Source organism: Ailuropoda melanoleuca, chromosome 2, assembly GCF_002007445.2.
Source record: "Ailuropoda melanoleuca isolate Jingjing chromosome 2, ASM200744v2, whole genome shotgun sequence".
Taxonomy (NCBI): Eukaryota; Metazoa; Chordata; class Mammalia; order Carnivora; family Ursidae; genus Ailuropoda; species Ailuropoda melanoleuca.
The window spans coordinates 83626777-83643705 of NC_048219.1; the positions used below are offsets into that span (position 1 = coordinate 83626777).

At 48.3% G+C, this 16929-nt stretch overlaps 1 protein-coding gene across 3 annotated transcripts in view; it reads left to right on the forward strand.

Moving 5' to 3' along the window:
* Positions 1-6580: 6580 nt before the first annotated feature.
* The window catches only part of TENT5C (terminal nucleotidyltransferase 5C), a 21928-nt gene continuing 11579 nt past the window's right edge, over positions 6581-16929 (forward strand). Inside the window, exons 1-2 of one of the 3 annotated variants that reach the window (XM_019805200.2) lie at positions 6621-6725; positions 8361-8483. The gene's annotated coding sequence lies outside the window, so the exon portion shown is untranslated. Of the gene's footprint in view, positions 6753-8360; positions 8484-16929 lie in introns of all 3 variants that reach the window. The other 2 variants (XM_011231450.3, XM_034654176.1) reach the window with 2 other exon arrangements.

A 16929-nucleotide genomic window follows, 5' to 3' on the forward strand; every position in this document is an offset into this window, starting at 1 on the left:
TTGGGATCTCATCCCAAAGACTCAGTGAGCAGAGAAAGGGAAGAGGAGGAGGGCGGGGAGAGCTGGGTGGTTCAGAGGGGCAGTCAGCAGAGGCCCAAACCAACCTGGTCATCACTAGGAGGAAACCCACAAGTGGGACATTGAATCCGCCTGGGCGATTAGTGCTCCGGAAACCACGGGGACCCACTGGAGGCTTTGACTGATGCTGTGTTCTTTTCCATTTCTTCTCTGATTACATTGATCCTGTACTTTTGCTGATGTTGTGACAGTCTAATTATAGACTTCTAGGCTGCTGAGCAAACAGTCGTCCCCTCTCGGTAAATCCGCCTGTTACACAAGTGCCCGCTCTGGGACACTGTCATTATAAGCAGCCAACCCCATGATGTGTTGGGCAGCGCTGTCACACACCCATTACCTTCTTCATGCTGCTGCTGGAGCCATAGGCGCCACAGGTAAGCTAGGCCAGGTCCTTTTTTTTTAACAGACAGGTAAACTGAGGCACAGAGCTGTGGCTAATACATCACAGAGCCAAGAATGAAGGGTGGGGAGTCGGGGTGGGGACGGATGTTATCCAAGGTCTCTTTCTTTCTTTTTTTTTTCTTTTCCTTTCATTCTTTCACCAAACATCCACTTGGGGCCTATTCTAAGAATTCTGAAGAGGGAAAATGACATCTGACCACTAGCAGAGAATATTGGCAGGGTAGTATGAACTGGATGGCCTCCATCCTTGAAGATTCTCAAGAATCCACTTCCTGGTCCTCCACCTTGTAGGCTTCAGAAATTTGTCTGTGTCCCAGAGCTAGATGAATCAAAGGATGCTGATTCATTCAATCAACGCTCATAAGAGATGTACGTAAAGGCTGCAAGGAAGGGGTACAATTTCTGGCCATCCAGCATCTGAACAACCTTCCTGTGTTTGGAGAATCCCCTATGTTAAGAGGTAGAGCCCACTCTCCAGAATTAAAGCTGAAAAGATCACATAATCTGTTTCTGAGCCATCTTTGCAACCAGGGCTTGGACACATGAACCGGGTTCTGCCAATCAGATGCTCCCACCCAGATTTTGAATCAGAAGCTAGTGGTGGGAAGAAGCAGAGACTCAAAGACTCCAGTTATCAATGGGTGATGGCCATGGTGGTGGTGGCAATTATAACCAGTTTCCAGATGCAGCATTGGCCTGTGATAACTTCATGGCATCTTCCCTGGATCAGTTCTGCAGTATGATCTTTGAGCCTTGTTCCTGGTAGCAGAGCCAAATGGTGAGGCTCTCCAGCCAGCCTGCTGATGCTGTGGGCTCCCCGATATCTTTTAAGTAAATTCCATCTTGCTTAAATCTTCCAGAGTCATTTTCGATTGCTTGCAACTGAAAATCCAGGCTGATGTGAGGACTGGGAGACCAATGTTTGAACATTGAGAACCACAGCTGGCAGGTGAGTTAACAGTTCCTAGCAGAGGGGCATCCTCTTCCTCTGGCAAACTGTGTGGGAATGGTGGGAGTCTCTTCCCTAAGAGGCAAGGACTCCAGTGCCAGAAGTTTCAGGCATTACAGCAGCTGGTGAGAGAGACATCCAGAATCTAAATATAAGTCAGCTTCAGAGTGGACATGGTTGGTCAGGAGATATGAAATGATCAGCTAACAATTTATACTTTCATGGAATCCCTTTTCCCTGAAGGAGGATTTGAAAATGTTAATCCTCAGATAAGAAATCCGGGGCCCCAGAAGTGGAGGTAGCCATGACAAGGTGTTGAGAATTTCCCCTCCTCTGTTCTCATCTGACTTGCTTGCCAAGCCATCCTGAGGGTAAAGTGAGAAAGGGCCCATGGTTGGCAAAGAGAGAGGAGTATTGTAAAAAGGCAACTGTTTTCACATGCATTCACTCCCTCATGTGATTGGGGCACACCTCCATGAAGCAGAGAGTCTAATTACCTTTCCCTTTTTTGGATTGGGAAATTAAGACTCAGAGAGGTTGAGCCAACTAACAGGGTATGAGCCATCTGAGTAAACCCTACATCCTTTCCCCAGTGACACCATCAAGGAGGTGGGCAGGAAGGGTGTCTAGAGACACTAGCTCAGAGAGCTAAAGTTAGCACTACTCATATTTCGGATCTTCCTTTCTCTGGAGCACCACCATTACCCTCTCCCCCTTTCTGGGCCCCTATCTTACTCTTTTCGTGCTGCCTCAGTTTCCCAGGGCCTCCACAGCCATGCTATGCTTGAACCTGCTATAAGATCACCACCCAAATATGCAGCCAGCTCCCTCCTCCCTGCCCCATCAGATCTGACTAGTCTCAGATCCATTCCTCCTGTGCTTTGCTCTAAATAAAATTTACACCTTCTTACTCCAAACCTAGTTCGCTTTCTGCAACATCCTGAGGGAGCCCGAGAAGAGATAGAGATTCACCGTCAAGAGTTCTAGGTGGGAAGTGGAGAGCCAAGTCATGCCTGGACCTCACCAGACACTCGCTAGGATGTAGACAAGGCCACTGTCGTGGTTTTAAAATGGGTCCCCAGTGCTGTGTGCTCCTTTGTTTCTTGATCTACTTGCTAGTGACACAGATGGGTTCAGTTTGTGAAAGTTCATTGAGCTGTGTGCGTTTATGATTTGTGCACTTCTCTATATGACTGTCTACACAATCAGAACTTCACTTAAAAATCATTTTTTTACAGATTTATTTATTTGACACAGAGAGAGTGAGCCAGAGAGCACATGTTGGGGGGGGGGGTAGAGGCAGAGGGAGAAGCAGGCTCCCCGCTGAGCAGGGAGCCCAATGTAGGACTCCATCCCAGGACCCTGGGATCATGGCCTGAAGCCGAAGACAGATGCTTAACTGACTGAGCCACCCAGGCACCTCTAAAAATCATTTTAAGAAAAATATTTAAAGGAGGGTAGTTTAATAAACATTTATCATGATAATCCACCTTGGGATAAGGTACTACAAAAACGAAAGACTCAAGAAACTAATAAATGGGGATATCTGGGCACTAAGTAGGAGTGGGGGTTTTTTGCCTTACAGAAATAATTGATGACAGAATGTCTTTGCTTCCCTGAGTATTTAAAATAAGATTCTATTGAGACAGAAAACATTTTCAGTGTCATGGCCACAAGTGAGGCATACCTGCATTTTAAAAACTATTTCATCCCTCTGTTATTCTTTCCTTAGCTTTCATAGGTATAGATAAGTGAACCACTCAGAATGCAAAGGTCTTTAAACATTTTGATTGGGTGTGTACTGGCAGGAGCTGGAATTTGGCAAGGAGGATCCAATAATCTTGGAAAGTTTCAATATCTGGTTCTGTGTCCAATGGGCAATGACTCCCCGAGACTCCTTCCAGCTCTAGGATGCCACAGTTTTATGAGGTAGAAAGAACACTGTGTCTTTTATGAAACAAAACAGGCAAACAAACAAAATCAGAAACAAAATTCTAGAAAAGTCAAGTAATGCCCCGGGAATAAAAAGGGGACCAAGAAAAAAAATATACACATATATGAGTTATTAATTTCTGTTCTGGCTCTTGGTTCTCCCCCCTCCCTAATGGTCAAAGTTACCTACTGGTCAGGAAGCTGAACAAAATTTTACCTCCACAAAGGTAGAACCAAATCATGCCAGATCAAATTCTAGGTAAGAATTTCTGAACTGTGTTGTACCCTAAGGCTACTTGTGCTAATGGTATTCACTGGGTACTGAAAAGATAGAAAAGGTCCAAGAGTCAATGTAATATAAAATTTTGCATTAAATTTATAGTGATCATGTGTCCTGGGTTTTTCTGGACATTCTGGATTCTAAGTAACTGGTTGCTTTGTTCTCTCAAATGAATTTTTCATTCAAAAAATATTCATTCATTCATTCATCCATCCATTCATTCAACAAAACTGTTTGCCATTGGTGCTGAGCTAATTGGATATCCAAATGGGAAAAAATAAATCTTGACCCCAAACTGCACAAAAAGTTAATTTGAGATTAATCGTAGACATAACTATGAAGGTTAAAACAATCAAGTTTCTAGAAGAAAACAAAGGCCATGATCCCTATGGCCTTACACCAGGCAACAATTTCTTAAACTGGACATAAGAAAGCCCCAGTCCTAAAAGATAAGATTAATAAATTAGACTTCTTTAAACTTAAGAATTTGTTTGTCAAAAGATAACATTCAGAGAATGAAAAGAAAGTCACAGACTGGGAGAAGATATTTGTAATACATATATTGGGCAAAGGACTTACACCCAAACTATGTAAGGAACTCTTACAGATCCCTAAGATAGACAACTCTCTACAAATGGGCAAAAGATTCGAACAGACACTTAACTAAAAGGGTACCAAATGCCCAATAGCATATAAAAAGTTGCTCAACATTACTGGTCATCAGATAAATGTAAATTTAAATCATAATGAAATACAGACCTGCTTTTTTAAATTAAAAAGACCAATGATACTGATATTGGCAAGGACGTGGAACAACGGGAAATCTCATATCACTGGTTGGTATACAAATTATTATACCACTTGAGTAAACTATTTGGTAGTATATAACGCTCAATATGTATATATTTTGTCATCCTGCAATTCTAATCCTGAATATAAATCCAACATAAAAGGCGTGTCTATGTAGGCCCGAGGGTACAAAATTTCGGTTACACCCCATGAATAAGTTCTGGGGATCTACTGTACAGCATGGGGCCTATAATTAATAATACTGTATTATGTACCTGAAATTGGCAAAGAGAGCATTTGCATTACACATACACACACAGGATCTATGTGAGGTAATGGGTAATTAGGTTGGTTGTGGTAATCATTTCACAGTGTATATCAAAACATGTATTACACCTTAAATATACACAATTTTTATTTGTCAACTACATCTCAGTGAGGCTAGAAAAAAGAGCTAGTTTGTAGTAGCTTCATTCAGGATAGATGAAAACTTGATGCAACCCAAACATCCACTAGTAGAATGAGTATATAAATTGTTGGATATTTACATAATTAAATAGTATACAACAATGGAAATGAATGAACCATTGTCACTTGCAACAAAATGGATGAATATTATAGACACACTGTTAAGTGAAAGAAGCCAGACACCAAAATGCACATACATGTAATTGATAGACATCAAGGTCAAACCCTGGAAAACTAATCTTCCGTGACAGAGGTTGGAATAGTGTTTACCCTTGAGGGACACTGAATGGGAAGGGGCATGAGGAAACTGGAGATGCTCTACGTCTCGAGCTGGTTTGCAGCCAGATGGGTGTACACATATGTAGGAATTCATCAGGTGGACACACCAGCTTTGTGCACTATACTGAATTTATACCTCAACAATTGAGAAAAAATCAGACCATATAACCTGATTTCATGTTCAACAATAGAGTCACTGTGACTTTCCCTACAAGCAGGCATACTGAAATCCTATCTTATCCACGTTCCTGCAGACCTCTCCCTCCACCAGAGAGCTCTTGAGATCTTGGCAGACACTGATATTTCAGGCAGGGATGGAACGGGAGGGATAGGGAAATACTGCATCTGGAAAGTAACCTTCTCCACCACCCAGTAAAGGATTAGTACAAGCTCAGTAAATGTTTATTTATAAATAACAACAGCTACTATTTGATATAAACAACTTACTACACACTTTGCATCAGACACTGCACTAATAACGTCTCATGTTCTTATTTAGTACTTATAGAAGCCTAGAAAGCTGTTCTTTTTTTAGTCTTGTCATACAGGTGAGGAAAGAGATTTACAGAGGGTCGTTAAGTTAGTTGCCCAAGGCCTTACAGATAGGTGTTGAGCGGAGATCCCAACCCAGATTGATCTCAGTTTAGAACCTGGACTCTGGGCCCCTTCCTATGGAACGAGTGGATCGTGTCCAAGCCCCGCTTGCATGTTATATAACATACGCGACATTTCGAGCAGGGCCGAAGCTGTCGCGATTGCCCGCCTTGGCGACGGACTCCTCGAGGTCCGCAGTCCCACTAACCGCACACAGGTGGTAACTGCGGGCAGAGAACCAACTGCGCCGGCCCTTTCCCCGATGGCCTCCAGGCAATTTGTTTGGGGAAAGAGGAAAGCGCCGTTGGCTCAGAAACCGTAAGCTTTTTTTCTGACTTCGAAACACACGCCGGAGGTAGGCGTAGGGGTTTCATTCCCCACTCCTGGAGAGAGAACCAACGCGAAAATCCCCAGAAAAGCAAGAGAAAAAAACAGGCCTGCGAGGGAGCGGGACGGAGATGGGCAGAACTTGGGAGAAGAGTTATGTGATGGCAATGGCAGAAGAGAGCCCAGCGGAAAGTAGAAAGAGAGTCCCAATAACTCCGAAGTTGGGGGGGGGGGGGCAACCCAGCCCCTCTCTATTGCGCCTGCGCAGTGCTACCTCTTTTAGCACCCCCCCCCGCCCCTTCCAGCCGCCGAAGGTTTACTCGTCTCTCGGCAACCATTCACCCGAGGAGCCAATCAGAGGGCACCTTTCGCCCTGCCCTTGCCGTCAGCGCCCAGGCGGAAGGATCCCGTGGGCGCTGGCTCCGCCCCACTCCGCCCCTTGCTCCCCTGGAAGGGAAGGCTTAGGGGCGGGGGCGGGGGCGTGGTCAAGCCGTATAAGAACGGAGGGGGCGGCGGCAGGTCCGCTCACTCGGTGCCGCTGCTTGGGGGCTGTAGTGACCGTGCCGCTCCTGCTGGGGGCTGCCCACGCCAAGGACCTGCCTCTGTCGTCCCTCTTCCGCCGCCCAGGTGAGTCCCCGGCCCCCACCCTTAAAGGTGAGAGGATGCGGCGGCCCCAGAGAACTGCGCGCTCTGCCTTCGGGGGCCTGTCTCCGTCGGGTGGAGCTCCAGTTTCCTCAGAGCCCGGTGGGGAGCCGAGGGGAGGTGCGGACAGGTGCGGGCCGCGTTGCCCCCTTCCCCTCCCGCCCCCGCGACGACATCCCCACACACATCCACCGCCCCCGAGGACCAGGCGAGACGCCCCGAGAGAGAGCTACAACTTTCCAGAGACTTCGTCCGGGGCTTGGCAAACTTCGGCGAGTTCCTGCTCCGCGCGTCCCTCGGGCTGCGCGCCGACCGGCGCGGGCGGGGCGGCCGAAGAGCTTGTGATGGGGGCCTTCAGCCCCTTCCCGGCCCGACGGCGCCCCTGCCGCCCCGTCCTTGCTTGCGCTCTCGCGGGCACGCACACCGCCGCAGGCCAGCCGAGCGCGAATTCGAATGCGGCGGTTTCGGGAGGCGCAGTTGGAGACGCAGCGGTCAGGGGCTCGTATCAGGCCGGGGAGGGGAGGAGCGCTTCCCCGGCTGGGCGCCAAGCCCGGGGTTTCGAGGTCAGGGCGGAGATCCCTAACTTTCCGTGTACTCGCGCTAGACTGTGGACACCGTGGGCAGCAAAAGTGGTCCAAGGGAGTGACTTTGCGCGCTGCACTTCTCTTCGAAACTTGTGGGGAATACGGTGTCTGTGCCCTGCCTGGTTCCTCCCCTTTTAGGAATGAAACTTGCTTACCGTGTAGACTAAAAGCCTTGACAGTGAGTTGACTGGGCTAGCGGTGCCGCGAGTGGCTGCCCCAGATCACAGAGGTGGGACGGGAGGTGGAGGAGGGTGACGAACCCGACCAGTACAGGTTGGTAGCCTGTACACCTAAACACAGAACGCAGATGCGGGAGAACACCAAACTGCGCTACCTCAAAGTAAGGGAGGACTTCCGGAGAAAAGCCTGGCGAGTTTCTCTGGAGAGTGAGAGCTCGCCCATCCCCGCTAGAACCGACTGATACATTAGGCTGGACCTCACGGGAGGGAGCAGCTCAGTCCTCTTCCCTCCTTTTTGTCTGGAGGAAGGCTTCTGCAGGACTAAGTCCTTGTCTTAGGTAGCGACCTGCTGCCTTTTAAACTTTTTTTAAATGAAGCTATAACATGTAAGCCGTGGAGTGCTTTAAAGTTCACTTATTACAGTCAGCGTTTATAAAAACTGTTGTAATCATTTGTATTGTGACAGTTGGTATTCAGGATATTTGGTCGGTGGGTCAGGAACCTGAACCTTCCGAGGAAATAAAGTAAAGATTATTAAATTCTTCTGAAGTAGACTCCTGGCTTGGCCCAGCTGCCCTCCAAGGTGCGGGGGTGGGGGGATGATGAGAGTGGCCATTGTTGGCTACACTAACATTTCCAGGGGAGTAACTTGGCAAGGAAGCCCACAAGGAAGCAAGCCAGGCCGCCTGGGGCTGCCTGGGTGTTGGGGGGGGGCACGGTAAGAGCGCTTACCAAGAATTGTGCTGTGTCTTAAATCCCCAAAGATATTATTGAGGGAGTGAGACCCACAGGAGACCCTGCCATTGAAGGGGGTGGGGTGGGGACTAGAGAATGCTGACTTTTCTCTTCACTTTCAGGGAGGCAGTCTGGCTGGACCAGCAGGGGTTCTGTCCTTTGACATTCTTGTTTGTGAAGATGGAAAACTTAATATCTCTGGAGTCAAGCTTTTACTTGAGATAACTGAAACCTTGTGCCTTAAGGTATACCTATATCTTTAGAGTACATTTATTCTCAATAAGGAGTTTTTAGAAAGAAGGTTTTGGTATATTGAATATAATTGTTCAGGTAGCTATAGGGCAAGTCCCACCACATAATGTGAACGTAAAACAAACAAAACAAAACAAAACACTTTTTTTTTCCTCAGCCAGGAGGCCTCTAAATTGTTACCTAAAACAAAGGTCCCTAATTTCATGACAGTGTCTGTACCTAGAGCTCACCGAAGCACTTTCTGTGTTGAGTTTCTTCTATAATACCTCCCTTGTATCCAGCGATTAAGTTGGGGTACCTCTGAAGGAAAGGATGTGAATCTTGCCCATTTGTCAGAATGAGTGTGATTTAGCTGAGCACCAGTGGTTCTCTCTCCAAGGTTTGCTCGCCTGTACTGTGAGTACAAGTAGCTCATGGGAATCCCATCCTGAGTTACAGAACCCCTCACCCCTGCATTTCCCAACATGCTCCACTTAGCCTACAGTCCCCAGTGTTCAAGGCCTGGGCAAATTGTGCACATCTTGCACTACCCATCAAAGAACAGAGAAGTCCTCGTACTTCTGAAAATCCAAGGAACTGCCTAGCAATAAAGATAACGTAGAGTGGACTGTAGTGCCCTTGTTCTCCCAGTGCCGGTAATCGGACACATTTGATACAAAGTTAGAAAATGACACGGTTTTTTAGACTACTCAAGTAAGTAGTACCTTGTCTTCATCTTTCATCTCTGGTATATTGTGTGCCTCGGGCCAGTCAGCAGAGAATGACAAGCCAAGAGCACTGAATGGTAAACCTTTTTTGTGTGTCCCAAGAGAAGTTGTGGAAGCCCAAGCCTAGTTTCATGAGTTAGGTTAAACTTGGATTGTTGTGTTTGGGTTTCTTGGTCTCACGCCAGATCTCTGGGCTGAGTGCGTTACCGTGTGTGTGTGTTTAGGGGTTAAAGGGAAGTAATGCAGAATCTGAGGTGTTACTTGGGATAAAACATTACTCTGGTTAGATAAGGTTGGTTGCTTTTTTTGTGATGTCACTGAAGTACACAACAGGCAATATGGAAAAATGTGTTGTGCCATCCTGGTGTTTTGACCATGGCCTGTCAAGCTGGCATCAGCTGCATTATGATGAAGCAGCCACCCCTGCGTCTAAAGAAATGCTCGTGTGTTTAAACAAGCCAGTCGGGTACAGCAGTAGTGCTGATCTCCTGTGATGCTTCCCAGACTTCTGGTCTCAAGCCTTTTTATCCTTTCACTGTGTGCGTTATAAAGAAGCTCATATTTGGAATTTAAGTGGTTTAGACGAAGTCTCTTCACATAACCCAGCTATGTAGGAAATAGCCTTATGAATTGTTTAGAATCAATAGATTTTGTACAGCTGGTCTCTCTAAGCTGCCCTAGAACTGTTTGCTGAACTTGGAACAACAGGAAAAAACGAACATGAAGAAATAATTGCTAATGTTAAGTAACTCTGTGTAGGATATTTTTTAGTCTCAGAGCCCTTGGGAGGCTTGGTCACTAAACTGCATTAAGTGTTTATTTCTTGGATAACCGTGATTGAGTCAGTAAGCAGTTAAGTGCTTCCCCAGGCAGCGGTTGATGCCAGGTGCCGAGGAGGCCAAGGCAGTGGTATGTAAAAAGGCCTGTGGAAGCTCTCTGGATGCCGGAGGAGCCGGGACAGCTTCCTAATATACAGGCACTGGGATTTTGCTTGTTGTTCTTAGCCACTGGCCATGTGAGCCCCAGGAAGGCAGGGATCAGTGCTCCCTGCTGAATCCCCAGCACCCGGAGCAGGGCCTGGGGCACAGAAGGTGCTCCTGTGGATTGGATACAGTGCTCTGCTGGCATTGAACTGCCAGTCCTCTCAGCGAGGGAAGCCGCCTTTAGGTAGATTCATTCTGGTGGGTTAAGGTGCCAGGAGCTTTTTGGGCAGGAAGCTCCCAGCCTAAAATGCCCGGTGGTTTCAGGGCCTTTTTCCAAATGGTGGCCTCTGTTTGGTAGGTTTGGAGCCCAGGGGCTGCGCCTGCTAATTGGCCCGCAGCTGAAACTCCTTAAGCTGAGCTCCAGACCTGCTCTCTTCCAGCACTTCCCATCCTGCCCTCCTGCCCAGCCACCCCAACAGCAGCCTCACATGGCTCGCTCAGCCTTTCTCTCTCCGATTCACTCGGCTGCTGGTTCTGCTGACCTTTTATCTTTTTCACTTTTTGTTTCCCACTGCCATCACTGACCTGGTTCAGGGCCCTGTAGACAGCAGCTCCATGAGAGCAGTACGGGGCTCTTCTCCTGCCTCTGGCCAATTCCACTTCCCATGCCTCTCTCCAACGGCACCTAAAGAACTCCCAGGAACTGCCCATCCCTCCAGAAGCCGAGCTCCTTTTCAGGACCTGTCCCCTTCTGACCTTCTGTTCATTCTCCACCTCCCTTGGACTGCTCTCCCTTGCCTCACAGAATTCATACTCACATATTTGAACAAATCAGTGCTCTTCCTTCCCCACCAAACTATATTTTGACCCAGCTTTAGACCCTTCTGAGAGGCTCCTGAGGTCACCCCGTCTGAGGGTCCCCAGATCTCCATTCCAGTTCTGCCGTGTCCTTTGTTTTCTGTTTCTATTTTCAAATCTTCAACTGAATGAACACAGAAGTCCCATATCTGTCTCCATATTTACTCTCTGTGGGCCTGTTTTGAGAAGAAAATTATCCACGAATCTTGAACTGTGTCTGCGCCCTCTGGTTGCCATGTGCTTCTGTCCCCTGGCTTAGCCATTATGCGAGAGTGGGAGAAAGGGTCATTCTCCACCTTGGCTGGCTGTCTACACCCTACCCCCAAATGCGCCCTGTTTATCCCTGACTTGTGCTTGTGGCTGAGGAGGTGGGCATCGCGGCTGACTGACCCTGCATGGTCTTGGCCATCTGAGGCACTCACGTGGAGGAAGTGGCCGGGTGCTGCGGTAGGAAGAGTGTGGAGCCAGGAGGAGAGATGAAGTGGACACGAAGTGAGCATGTACCCTGTGTCCAGGCCCTGGGGCAGGCTTGCTCAGCTGGGAGCTAGCACTGCTGCTGCCTCCAGGGTCCGGGCCTCTCACCGTCTCTCTGCTTCCCTCCTCCCCGCCTCTGAGGCTGTCCTGGGTTGTGAGGATGAACCTCTCTACCTCTTCAGACTTTGGTTTCTTCATTGTGATAAGGCCAGTCGACCAGTGCTGTCCAGGATTTTAGGAGAGCCCCAGTTAAGTTTCTGGCAGTCATCACATATAATACAAACATATATAAAATAAACACATATAAAAGTAAACAGGTTAAATGAATTTTAATGATTTTATTTAACCCATTATAGCACATGTTAGCCTCTCCATATGTAATCAATATAAAAAATATTAAGGAGATATTTTCCTTTTTTCCTCCCCCCTCCTACTGAGTTCTTGAAATCTGGGGTGTATTTTATGTTCACAGCATGTCTCAGTGGTCTCAGTGTGGAGTTGCACCGTGTCGAGTGCTCAAGGGCCACATGAGGCTTGTAGAAACAGGATTGAGCAGCACGGGTCCAGACCAGCTGCCCAGTGGCTCACTCTCCAGTTCTGATTCTGCACGAGTGGGAGGCAAGAGTTAACAGCAGCAAGTTACGGGAGGGAGAGCGTGAGCCAGGGCAGAGGTCTTTGCCTCTTGCTCGCTGATGTTTCCTCAGCGCCTAGAACAGCGATGGGAATATAGTAGGCACTCAGATACCGGAAAGAACGAAAGGAAATTCAGTCGTCGTGGCCCACTTACTGATAAGCATTCACCCTGTGAGTCAGGCCTGCCACTAAAACACAGGATACTTGATTCCTTGTCCGGTGCTCATTCTTTCATTCTTCTGTAGTTTCTTAGTGCATAATCACCAGGTAATAGAATCTCAAAGAATTGCAGATGAAATCTTCTGACACTGGAGGCGGGGAACCAGGGCTCAAACAGTGTATCAACAATTAAAATGTAGCAACAACTGAAATTTGAAAATGCAAGGGGAAATACCGTTCAAGTAACAGGTGTCTGTGAGCTGCCAAATGACAGCAACACATGACGTGGTAAATGCTAATTTAATGATAGTCATTCCTAGTGGGTCATGTCCATGGCCTGCACAGCTCCACACATGTAGAAATATCAACACACAGGGTGACTTAGCTGCCCCGGTGCAGTTGGTACAGAAATAGGTCCAGAAATAGGTACCCCATGGTCTTGCTCCTTCACTTTTTAATGCATCCTTCCACCCACCGGTGCTGCCCATCCACCCAATTTGCCATTCGTCACAGCATTTATATGTCAAAGGGACCGCTGAGCCTGGCGATGTGTCACTCAGGCTGCTGCCATGCTCAGACCTGGAGGTCCGGTGCCTGCTACAGGGATGGGTCTATGCAAACCTAAAACCTGGATGGAATTGTGGATAATTAGCATCCTCCCAGAAATGGAGGCCAGCTCACACTTAGACATATGTGAATGGTGTGTGTGTGTGTGTCTGAAGTATGATAAGTGTTGTACTTGAGCTTGGTCCTATCCTGATAAGGCCCAGGGATGCTGCTAGGGAGGGGACAGCAAACTGAGGCCCTCCTTCTGGACCCCTGACAACTGCTCCCTGTTCTAAGCTGGAGAGTTAGGTGGCGTGCAACCCTTGGTAGACCCTGGGGACCGGCAGCCCCTAGACCCTGTGGACTGTACGGAAACTTGGCCGTCCTTATGGTAAACAGCCTCCTAGGAATCGTTCTATTTTTCTCAGTCTAGTCAGTCTCTAAAATGGTGGGGGCCAGCTCTGGCGATCTCTTTAAATGAGTCAGACCAGTAACATCTCTGATTTAGAAAGAGGCATTTCGTAGGAGGAAGTGGGGCGCCAAGTTGCAACAGGGATTATTTCCAGTTCAAGTGGTGTATGTAGCACTTAATATCGCTGACACCCTGGAAAAATCAAGACTTCTGCGCTTGGCTTCCATCTAAAGATGTCCGCGTCCTGACCTTGTTAACGTTTACATTTGCGATGATTTCAGGGTATTCCTTTAAGCGCGTGAACTTCTGTGGTGTCCCTGTTACAGTCTCTGGGCCCGTGTTTTGATTCTGTTTCATGCTGTTTTGCAGCCACAGCATGAGCTCTTCCAGGCTTATCTCTCCAGCCACACTTGCTCAAGCATCCTATTTTGAAAGACAAGAAAGTGCTTTCTGTTTGGAGTCCTCTTAGGGCGGGTGTCTGCGGACAGAGCCCAATCTCTGATAACCATTAAGACCGTCTGTGGGCGTCCATGGGAAGTGAGAACTTGGGAGGGCCCCTTGAACTCAAAGCGTGGTGTGAAGCCAGGTGGCCCTGGGTTCTGGTGGCCCCCTTCTTCAGTCCGGGGCACCCCTTTCCTTCAGCGGAGGCAGTGCCCCGGCTGCCGTGGGAATCATACCATGTTTGGGGGCTGTAGTGCATGTGGGCGTTCAGTGGCTAGGACACTCCTCATAACCCTGAGAAAATAGATTGAGACCTCCGGCTGGACGTGCCCAAGCGGAGAGTGAGAACAGGCCAGCTGCGGGATCTGTTGTGTCACTGACTTCGAACTGTCTTCTCTGGGCAGAGTTCTGCGGCAGGGCGCAGTTGTTTCTTTGAACGGAGGCAGAGTGTGTTGCGGGTGTTGTGGAAAAGGCTAATACACGATATATTTTACTGTCCTTTTAATAAGCAAGGCATTATTTTATCTGGTTCTATTGCTTTGGGCTGCCTGCTAACGTAAACTCTTATTCCGTGGACATTCACGTGAAACATAGGTAGGTGTGTGTCTCGGTTATCTGTACCATTTCCATGTGTTTGGGGGCAGAGGAGTCTCCACAACGTGGCCTCCTCCCTGGGGCCCCGGGCCCTGGTGAGGGGCTGGCCGCTGGCAGACAAAGGTTTCCTCAGGCTGCCCCCTGGTCCTCCATAAGTCCTGGCCCTCACCACACATTCGAGGATGAAGGGAGGATTTCTCTTCAGAAAGCCACGTCTACTTTGAGCCCAGTTTTTCTCCTTGCTGCCCACTAGTCCGCTGCTGCTTTTTTGAAGTCCATGGTCATTCAGAGTGCCCGGCTTGTTTCTCGACGGCATAGGCATCTCAAGGGCCAAGCTCTGTGCAGTTGGGAAAAGTGGCAGGTGTGTCCAGTTCTGTTCCAGCTCGCCCGAGTGGTTCCTGTCACTTCTTGCGAACTTACCTGCCTTCTGTCTGCAGCTGTGGTTGGGTTATCAGTTTCTGGGATCTAGAAAGTTGCCCTCTTGCCTGCAGAGTGTCCTGTTCTGTTGCTTTATCAGCAGATGAACACTGCCGATCTTCCAGCCAGCAGAGCGCATCCCCGCAGCTGTCCCTGTGCTGAGAACCACTGCCTAGCTGCCTGGCTGGCCTCCGGGAGCTCCCTTAAAGGGAGCAGCCTGGGCCTTCACCTCACAGCCACTGCTCCTTTAAAACAAACAGGAGGACAATGATCAGCATTTTTATGCATAATTACCTTACATTCTGGTGGATCCAGCCAGGCTGGATGCATCCCGGAATCCATGGTGATCTTGAGGGAGAGGGTCTCTGCACTGACAGCTGTGGGGGACTCGCGCTCAGAATGCTTCTGCCTTGCTTCTGGCCCCTGCCATCTGGCCTGCCTCGTTCAGGGGCCTTCGCTCATCTAGCTGCCTTTTACAACTAGTTGAGCAACTAGCTTATCTTCCAAGCCCTACCCGCACCCCAACACGTGCCTCCAAAGTATCCACCTCCTAGGAAGCCCCTCAGGGCCATTTGTGCCCCTTCCCGGCATGGCATCCTTGGACAGTTAACACTGTGTATAACCTCTTTGTTCCTCAGTCCCCTTTCCTGTAAAGTAGGGATAATAGTAGCGTTGGTGCACAAATCAGATGGGTTGGTCCAGATAAAGCTGGATAAGATAGAGTTTGGTGGTTCATGTGAGGGCACCTGGCTAGACATCTGGTCACATTTGGTCTCTCCCCCCATGAAGAGGGCCTGGAGGGTTATGCACCTGCTAATACCTGCTGGAACTTCTGAGGAGGTAGTCCGTGGTTTCTGAGTCGATAGCATTGATAAGATGTTTATATTATGAAATAGAAATAGAAATAGAATTTCCCACACCATGGGCAGTGAATTGCCTTCTCTGAGAGGCACCTCTAAACCACCTTGGCATCCTCGAAGATGAACCCTGACTCATGTCCTTTGCTCAGCTGGAATCTGCTCTTAAGCAGGCAATAAAGGGCAATTGGTTCAAGCTTTGTTGTTTTCGGTGTAGGTGGTGTGGATAAAGTGTCATGGTTCTAGGGGTAAGTTTCTCCTTTTCTGGATAGGACCAACACAATCTCTGTTTTAGAGGAGATCACTGCCGTCGCAGCAAGAACTGGTTATCACAGTGCCCCTGTGGGCTTGTAGCAGGATCCTATATCCTCTCCCCACCTCCCACCCGGCCAGTGGCAGAGCGAGCTCACTGGGGACTGTTGCCAGTTCCAAGTGTTCAAACGTTCACTCTAGAGTTGAGGATCTGGGGTCAGTTCACCTCATCTTTTCTGATCTGTAGTCCTTAATTCGGTGAGATAGAAGAGTATGATGTGTATGTCACCCTCTTTTACTTCTGCTTAAACTCTCTAGGTTTTTATATGCAATGAGTACTTTCTGTTTTCTGAATATGTCCTCTGTGGTATACTGGAGGGGGAAGACTTTGTGTGGAAGACACCTGCCTCGTGTGCCTGGGTCTCCTCTCAGTCCGGAGCTGGGGACAGCAAGTGTCTTTGTTCTGCATACACCCCTCTTGTGGCTTGTCACCAGGCTTGATCCATTGTCCATGGCTGGGTCTCTTACCTGGAGCCTAGAAAGTGTTACTAGAAAGGTCCAGGCTTTTGAGGTAACATCCAGTAACCATAAAAGGAAATGTCATCAAAGGAATGTTGAAATGTGTTTGAGTTTCTTTTGTATTCTTAACCCTCAGCAGGGTCAGAGGAAGAGGGTGTTGCTCAGTTGTCTCTGGAGGAGGTGGAGGGCTGCCATAGCTGAGAGCCTCCGTTCACACCTCAGCATTTCCATGAAACCTTTGGGACAGTAGCTTCTAGAGCTTTCATGTGAAATAGCACAGACTGAGACTTAATATATACACTGTCCTTAACTTCACAGATGGACATTTCCACATGTACTGAGAACTCGGTGGACAGTGTCTATCTCTAATACCTAGCACAAATAGCAATCAGTGTTGATTTGACCTAAGCCCTTGACCTAAAGACCCAGAAGTGTTACATGGGTTCTTCACGCTCATCTCTAGCTTGTCTGCCTGCCTGTCCTACGGGCCCACCTTGAGTCCCCTCATGCTTTCATAGCCTCTGTCACTCTCATTTCTGGGCTCTAGATAAGCTAGGAAGCAGGACTAGAAATAGCTTCTTCCTTCCTTCCTTCCTTCCTTCCTTCCTTCCTTCCTTCCTTCCTTCCTTCCTTCCTTCCCTCCCTCC